We start from the raw sequence: 7,093 nt of genomic DNA on the forward strand, positions 1-7,093 counted from the left end.
AGTAATAAGGATCTATAAAATACTGTCCAGTAAATAAAAATGTTTACCACTGATTAGTTGCATAAACATATTTTTTTATTTGTAATTTTGAATCTCCCATAAAATTGGTCATTGCATTGGTTACGCCCGTAATACGTCACGATTCATGTTCATTATCAACTTGTTCCAAATCATTAAAGTTTTTTTAGGACACCGTCACGAGTCTTGACGTCACAACTATCAATTCCAAATATGTCGCGTTTTTCTAGTGACATATTTTTTTTATATTTTCTATTTTTAAGATTTATATAAAAACATTTCTTTTTAATATCCATATTGATTGTTATCAATTTTTCCAAAAAGTCATTTAATAAAAAAAATGTATTCTCAAAATGTAGTAAATCCTTAATTTCTCAGACAAGCAGTCCCTCCACAAATCCCTACCCTTCTCCTACCCAGCCGCTTCCTTTGTTTGCGTCTGGTGCGTATCACTTCATTGATAAAATACGTTTTTATCGAAAAAAAATTTAGGGAGGGATAGGGCTTCGCAAAAATATGCTTGTCCGAGAAATTAAAGATTTACTCCATTTTGAGATAGTATATAATTATTTTTTGAATGGCTTTTTGAGAAAATTTTATGAGGATTTTTTTTAAGCTAACTATGAGGAACGTTCCTCTGAAGTTTCGTGGTCTGGCCCTGAAAAACCATGGATATTACTTGTTTATGTATATTTAAATTTATGATCATTTTTTGTAGTTTACTTATTGACATATCAATACAGAGACATGCCCTGAGCCCTCAAAAATGATGACACTTAACTCATGCCCAACGCGTATTTAGTCGTTCTTCGACCGCCAGCAAGTGACTTGACGAGAATCGAAACCAAAATGCTCTTTCGGATATTAAATTGGATTGTGTAACTTTTCAAATAAAAATATTTGTTTATGGCTGATTAACAAGACTTAAAACAATTAATATTCAAATTTGTTTTTTTTACTTTTATTTATTAATAATATTGTATATACATTTATAAGGGACAGAGTCACAGTTTGAAGCGACACAATCAGAAACGACCCACGCCTGTGAACTTGCCCCAACTCGCTAGAAAATCCGTGTTGAATTGGGGCACTTAAAATGCATTCATAATTATGCATACACACATTTAGTCACATTAAAATATTCATATCATATTTTATACACGCAAATGTTCAACGTCCTGGATGATCATATTAAGTTATCCAAAACGTTTAGATATTGTCTAAGGGAAAAGACCGTTGCAGGAGACTGCTGCGAGATATTGTATTGATTTATATACTATTAGGCGTGTTGTCCAGATTTTTATTGAAATATATGTTCATATAATCATTTTTTAATTTTATTTTTGCTATTATTTAATAATGTACATGCTTCCACTTTCTATTATTTTGTATCCCTACTCAACACAGGGCTCTTGGCCTCATAGAGTTAGAGATACGTTAATATATATTTTTTTTTTATATATGTATTTGTATGAATAAATAAATAAATATTATGTTTAAACATTTTATACAACACATCATCAATACGTTGCATATTATATTATCTTTAACATTTTACATTTATAAATACATGTTGGTCGTTCACCAGTTATTCCACATTCTATCGCAGAGATCCATTCCAGTTGGAGCAAACCAATAACTCAAACCAGATTTAAGTTTGTAAAACCACGCAAACTCTTTTGTCACCTGATCCAGTATATTAAAAATTCTTGGACGAACTCAAAGTTGTTTTATTAACATTTTACAACAGAGATGAAGAATATTTAAGAGAAGGTAATATGGAAGTCTAGGCATCTACAGGGCTTATGACCTGTCAATGGCTGGTTTAAGTGGCCACATTACACACTGTGTATCATTCACCATTCTGCCTATATTTGAACATCTGTATTCCTTCAATTCTTTCATCTGTTGATGTTTGTGAAGAAAAAGAGCTGAAACCTTTATTTATACGGGTGAGATTCATCTAATTGAATTATTTCACCTACATACTAGGCAACGCCTGAAAATATTTTTTTTTCAATTTCTATACTTCTTAATGGACCAGGTAATTTATCAACAATATTTTGAGTTTGTCCAAATTTTTGTAGACAAGGACTGGATTCAACTCCCTGGGGAGCTGTTTATATTAACATTTTACAACAGAGATGAAAAATATTTAAGAGAAGGTAATATAGAAGTCTAGGCACCTACAGTTGTTTCACTTTTTGGTACGTAGTAACTCGTGTTAGAGGAATATCCGGTTATTATTATTATTTTATTTTTTTGTTAACGTCCTACTACGCCTAGCGGTGCAATTCCGGAACTCTTCTTACTTACCGGGCTGCACCGAAAGGTAAACGTTTTTAGTGCCAATATTATTTTACAATCCGCAATATCCAATGAAAAGAAATAAACGGGTCGATTTTTTAAAAAAATTAAGGAGTGAATCTAATTGGGATCCCCCGAAAACAAAATGTTGACTGTTAACGTCAAAATACATTTGTTATTATAATAACCTTATCATCTTCATTCCCGTTCCTCACCTAATGGTACATAGGGCACTGCATTAGTACACCAATCGCAGCGTATCTTGATCATTTTTTGTTACTTTATTTTATTTGGGAAATCAACAGTTCTACATACATATTTTTAGTAAACAAACAGATATAGTGTATCAACTCGGAATTCATAACAGATTTCCACATAGTATACAAAGTAAGTAAAGAAAATATATTACATATCAAATAAATACATACAATTTATACATATAAAAATATTATTTTCATGTACTCAAAAATCTAAGATTTTTTAAATATTTATTTTAAGAACATTAAGTTACTGTAAATTGGGCGGGATAAGGACAAAAATGCTTGAAGAGAGGATAAAGAGGGGAGGGGAGATGTACATATTTAATATTATAATGTCTACTAAGTTACATAAGACATTTTTAGTGTAAATTTAAAATCTGACAGAGTGATGTTTGTGTAATCTATATTTTTAAATTTTGTATTGTACATTGAAAAAGTCCTACGAATAAAAGCATTTTTAACATACGATGTTTTACTTATTGTTACATGAAGATAAGGTTATCAGTCGAATGCTTCAGGTACCAGTACGGGTACCATGAAATATTCTGGTGTGAAACACCCTTTTGAATAAATATTTCATATAAATCATGTCGGGAAACGAACCCGAGACCTCTTGCTTGGTAGGCAAATGCGCGGACCATTACACTACGAGATATACACCAAAAATGAGTATTCTCTATTTTTTATTTGTATAAGATAAAGAATGAAACCGTGGTATAAATAAACAAACTCAGTTACTATGGGTACGTTTTTGTGTGATTACTTAAAAAAGTATTTTACTGTGTATTAATATGTCAATGAGTTTACTTTTTTTTTTAAATCATCGCTCGCCACTGGCGCCCTATGCACCTAAGAACGCGGATAAGGAATTGATGATGATGATGACTATATGTCACGTTTTGGGCGTTTTGAAAGTTTACACGCTTTTTGCAAAGCTAGTTGTTTTGTATGGGGAGTGGAATGGGATGTTTTCAGACTTCTCAAGATGTATCTGCTTAAAAGTTTTTTCATAATATTAATATTCCTAAAATATACAGGTTTTAATATTTACTGCGAAAATTTAGTACAAGCACAAACATGTAGCTTGACCTTTTCAGTATTTTTAAATTACGTTATTTTGAAGAACTTTTGTAGATTTTAGACATTGACATTGTAAATTTATTTCATTTATCTACTTTAATATTTATTAACCTTTGGAATTGTAGTTTTTATACACTGGCAATATTAACTTATTTCTCTACTTGAAAGTTAATAAGTAAGTACTTAGTTAGAATGAACCTTTCCGAAACATCTAGATGTAGGTTCTGCAGTGCAGATAATGATATACACATTCTATGTGAATGTGATGCTTTACATAAAAGGAGCCTCATCCTCGGGGGACCACTGGTTCAACCTGAGTATACCTAACAACCCGATACTTTACGGATCTGTAGCTCAATCACAAATAACTATCGACGTGCTTAAAAACATGCTAAGCATTTGAGCGATCACAATGAACAATAATGAACATGCTTAAGTTATCGCAGTCATAAGTCAACGCTCGTGTTGGTTTGTTTTTTTTCCTCGTAAATAAATACATTTGATTGGCGAAAAACCAGCGTCTACTATAAAAAAATAATACAATATGTTGCATTTGCAAAATAATAAGAAGAATCTAATACAAAAAAGTTACTATGGCGACTGCTTTTCTTGACACTTGGCTTGTCAACCGCCGGCTAAATGCAATAGATAGCATGATTAATAATAAATAAATAAAAAAATAAAAATAGCAGTTCTGGAGTATTTTCCATATTTACACCGATGAAATTGAAATATGTGATTGCGCAGCAGGATTATACGTCACGAAAAGTAAATATTTTGACATTTAATATTAGGTGTTCACGGATGTTGCATTGTGATCGCGAGTACGATAAATAACCCTGTGAGAAATTGTTATCACGTCGCTTATTAGTACGTCGATAGCTATTTGTGATTGCGCTACTTGGCTTGTAGAGGGAGATTTAGCGAAATGTAAACTCTCGCCTTCCGCGCAGTAGCCAGGCTCTTTATAGATCTGGGCTCGGAGGGCGAGACCCGTCACAATAGATCTTCCCAGGTCACAGTGACGTCAGGAGCTTGCATAGCACTGACTCCCACCACTAAGAATCAGAATATCTACTCATTTTTATTCAGAACATCTCAGAATTTATCGCATAAGAAAATTAAGAATACATTTTTTTACATCCAAGCATCCTGAACTTCTTCATTACAACAGAACATCATCATCATTCCCTTTCCGCACCTAATGGTGCATAGGGCACTGCATTTGTACACCAATCGCTGCGTATCTTGATCATTTTTGTTACACGAAGGTAAGGTGATCAGTCTAATCAGATAACGCTATAGATACAAGTCTAGGGACTATGAAATAATCTTGTATAAAAATACCCTTTTAAATAATATATTTTATATCAACCTTGTTGGGAATCGAACCCGAGACCTCTTATTTATTTATTTATATGACACTTAATATACATATACAATATTTATACGTATAAGGGCGGGCATATTGCCTTAAGGCAATTTCTTCCTACCTACCCAAACCGTTCAGTTTGAGAAAATTATAAATACATGGACATATTGAATCTTACAATTTAAAACAAAAATTAAAAACAAATATTAACAAAATAAAAAAACATATAAAAAATCAACACTATACTATGAAGAGAAGAGAGGGGATGGAAAGAAAAGGTGAAGGATAAAGGAACAATTTAAATATTAAGATAGTAACATTTCAATTTTGACTTAAATGTAAATAAAGAAGGGGCGTCTCTAGCATTAGTGGGAAGATTATTCCACAATCGAGCGGTTGCTACTGTAAAAGATACCTCTTGCATGGTAGGCAAATACGCTGACAATTATACCGCGAGGCCAACAATATGGACTTATTTTTCTGTACATGTCGGTAATTCAGCAGCTATCTGCTTTCAGTTCGTTAACTTCTACCTTATATTTACAGTCATCATTACGTAATGGGTTAAACAACCCTTAAAGTAATGCAGACCACAATAGGAAAATATCACTTTTTTTTACATTTTTAAAGTAATTAAGTTATATGAAATACTGTCCAGTAAAAAAAATAATTTTCGTTACTAGCAGCATAAAACATAATTTAAAATTAGTGATTTTGAATTCCCGCAAAAACGGTCATTCCATTGGCCACGCCCCTAATACGTCACAATTATGTTTATTTGTTACTGACAATTCAAATTTGTTTAGAACATTGTCGCAAATCTTGACGTCACAACTATCAAGACCAAACATATCACGTTTTTCTAATGACGTATTTTATTTTAAATGTCTTATTTAAATTTGTATACGAAAACATTTCTTCGCAATATCCATATTGATTTTGAAAATAAAATTAATTATCTTAAATCCGTTTCATATATTTTTATCGGTATTCGTAGTATGTGATATTTGCTCAGAGTATTAATGCGCCAAGCTATAGAGGAGCCTAAACGTAGGAAAACCATTCTATGACTATTGGGTATTAAGTTAGTTACAGTTCGCAGCAAAACAATGAGCCGTAGTCAGCTCGAGAATCGCCAAATAAATATTAATTGCATTAAAAATACTTTTCAATATGTACCAGTGAATTAATTATTGCAGGTTAATCCTATTTATTTTTCTATAATTCGCCTATATTTATTTTACAAAGTTAAAAATACATGTGTGTTTATTTTTAAATTTATTTATTCATTTAATTCAAAATGTACTTATGTTACATTTATTGAGACATAAATCCCAACTCCATGGAACCAAAGTCCTGTGTTGAGTTTGATTGTTTGTCCATCACATCTCCGAAGCGGCGAGTCGTAGAGGCCTGAAATTTGGACATGTCATTTTAGATGCGATTTTAAGGTTAACGTTGCTATTTTCGAGTAAAATTTTAATCGACCTTTACTTGATAAAGACTAAAACTTTATATGGATGCCTAGTGCGGCCCCAAAATATTGCCCGTAATCAACTGTCATTATCAACAGTAAGCATTCTTTCATTTACAAGATACATTTAATGTATCCCCTTAATTGAGAAAAAAATGTATAAGAAGTAAATATGTGATATAAGGAAAGTTTTTAAGCAACATAATACACGTGTCGGGACAATGAATGCCAAAGATCAATGTAAATCATGGGAAAATATTTGAAATCAATTACCTGTGAAAACTGACTCTTTTAACACCTTTGATGCTCCTGCTGCTGCAACCAAACATACTGAAATTCACCATGGTCGATTTTTATTTATTAAAACGTAAATATCCAAGTCATTTACAAACAAAGCCAAACACAGCAACAAAAGCATCCGATCGAACCATTATGTTTATGTTGTCAATTAAAACAAAATGGCCTCCAATTGGTTGCTAACCAACAAACCAACATCGCTTGCTTTCTATGAAACATAGTGATAAGGCTTTTCTATAGGTTACGCATTATTAATCTGAGGATATTTGCCTATTGTCAAATAAA

Source organism: Micrasema longulum, unplaced genomic scaffold, assembly GCF_059751315.1.
Source record: "Micrasema longulum isolate JH-2025_06_02 unplaced genomic scaffold, ASM5975131v1 h1tg000165l, whole genome shotgun sequence".
Classification (NCBI taxonomy): domain Eukaryota; kingdom Metazoa; phylum Arthropoda; class Insecta; order Trichoptera; family Brachycentridae; genus Micrasema; species Micrasema longulum.